A 2,372-nucleotide genomic window follows, 5' to 3' on the forward strand; every position below is an offset into this window, starting at 1 on the left:
TAATCAGCAAGATTGGGACATCCTCAGGCCGTTAGATCTCTGCCGGTGTACCCTTACACGAAAGTATCAAAGCAGAGGATTCAAGATTGCGTTATCTGTTTGAGCGAGTTCGAACAAGGTGAAACGGTTAAAGTGATACCACACTGCGGTCACTTGTTCCACGTGGAATGCATTGACACGTGGCTGAGCACACATGTAACATGCCCTTTCTGCCGGAGCAGCCAGCTGTTCTCGGATAAGGACTTGGAGATGCAAGCACCGTCGCCTAGCTCTGAAGGGAACAGCCGCAGATCAACGACAGAAGAACACGACACGTGTACGGGTGTTGGTCCTTGTCTGAGGAGATGTAGTAGCTGGTCGAGTTTGGGGGCAGAGGCCTGAATTGGAACGTTCGTTGAGTCTCTGACACGCGTGAGTTGATTTGGTTTTTTAGTGTCGTAGCTGCACTTTTTAGATGTCTCTTTTTCAGATATGCTANTACGTTTCGAATTAATTAGTTCTTGTGCATACAACTGTAACAATGTTTTTTTTACTTGCGTGTCAAATTTTAAACTCTGACCACAAAAAAACGGCAATATTTTTGTTGGGTCGAACCACAAGAAACAAAACAATACTTATAAGAATATATAAGACACTTTATGAACCAAACGAAAACAGTGATTGTTTCTAATTTTTCTTCTAAAAACAAACTTAAATAAGAAAAGCTGAACAAGAACTAAACAAGTGAAGCATAGAAAGAGGAAAAAAAAGTGAAGTAAGCATGCAAAAATTAACAAATTCAAAGACTAAACCACGGAAGCAAACAACAAAAACGTGAAACTAACGATTGAATTCAACAGATTGGTTAGTTAACTTTAGTTTGAAAACATTGTTTTGATTTAGAAAAGTACGTTTTAAACTATAATATGGAGAGAATTTGTTCCAAAAAAAAAAAGAACTATAATATGGAGAGTTGTGAATTTTCTATGAAAATGCATTTATTGTGGGAATTATTAGTTTGAATAAAAGAAAAGAGAACATTGTTTTGCTTTCAGTTAATGTAAAAAAATAAGGACATCAAGAGAAAAACTTGGGAAACAAAACGATGGAGCTTACATTAGAACATGTAGATGAAAAAACTCCATTTAGAAGCAAACTAGCTAGCTAGCTAGAGTCTGTTTATAAACTTATGATCTTCAGCATAGTCTACAAAGGTGTAAACTCTAGTAGGATTCTCAAACGCTTCAAAGCCTTGAACTCTGACTCTTTCAAGAGTTTTTCTTTCGGGATTGAAGTAGAATACAAAGAAACGTTTAGATGTATAGTTCGTGGACAAAATAATTTCCCCAGTAGCAGTCACTCCGACCACGGAAGCACCTCCCTTAACGACTATATCCAAGGGAAAGGTGTATTTACCTTTCAACGACCACTCTTGTCTCTGGTCATCCTCTATAGAATCCACAAACACAAATCAAATTTACACCTAGGCCTTTCGTTATCATTCTCATGTAATTATAAGTATACCAGGAGTCCTGGTCCAGGACCAACTAATAACGCCTAGTTTACCCTTCTAATTTATCAGTTTAGTAGGCGAAGATGAAACTAATAACTTCCTATAGCTGATAATAGAATCTATTTAATTAATCATTTCTCCTGTTTTATTAATGTTTTCTATAGCAATTTATATTATAATTGTTGAATATTTGTATTAAAACACTTAAGATATATATATATATATATAGTTATATCTAGAATACTTAGAAGTATAATGTACATTCAAAAAAATGTAATTTTTTTTGTATTTTTACAATTGTATTTTTGGTATTTTAATGTAAAGATNTTTTTTTTTTTTTTTTTTTTTTTGTGCACCCTAAAGATATGAGTATTTATACTAATTAAATTAGACATTAAATTTTATATGTTAATTTTGAAATATTTATATAAGTATGTTAGGAAAAGAGATGGATGTTGAAAATAACAAATTGTTTTTTTTTTATTTATTGAAATGAATTATAAAAAATGTTAACTAATGAGGGCAAATTACTAAACATCTGTACGTGTACGTTAATGCGATGAGTCTTTTACATTGTCAAGTATAGTAAAAGTTCATTTTGTCTCGAGACTTCAGTAGTAGTAATGGAGAGCAATCAAATCCGCAAGCTTCTCCAACTATACCAAGCTTGTGGTGGAAACCAAGAACTCATAACAACAGTCCAGAACGCCACATCATCACCATTGATGTCACCACCACCACCACAGCCACTTTCGGCATTAGACTCCACCATGACTCTCACCATCTTTATCCTCTTGATAGCTCTCTTCTTCATGGGTTTCTTCTCGGTCTACCTCCGCCACTTCGTCGACGATGTTTCAACGGCTGAGATTTCTTCCAT

Source organism: Camelina sativa, chromosome 7, assembly GCF_000633955.1.
Source record: "Camelina sativa cultivar DH55 chromosome 7, Cs, whole genome shotgun sequence".
Taxonomy (NCBI): Eukaryota; Viridiplantae; Streptophyta; class Magnoliopsida; order Brassicales; family Brassicaceae; genus Camelina; species Camelina sativa.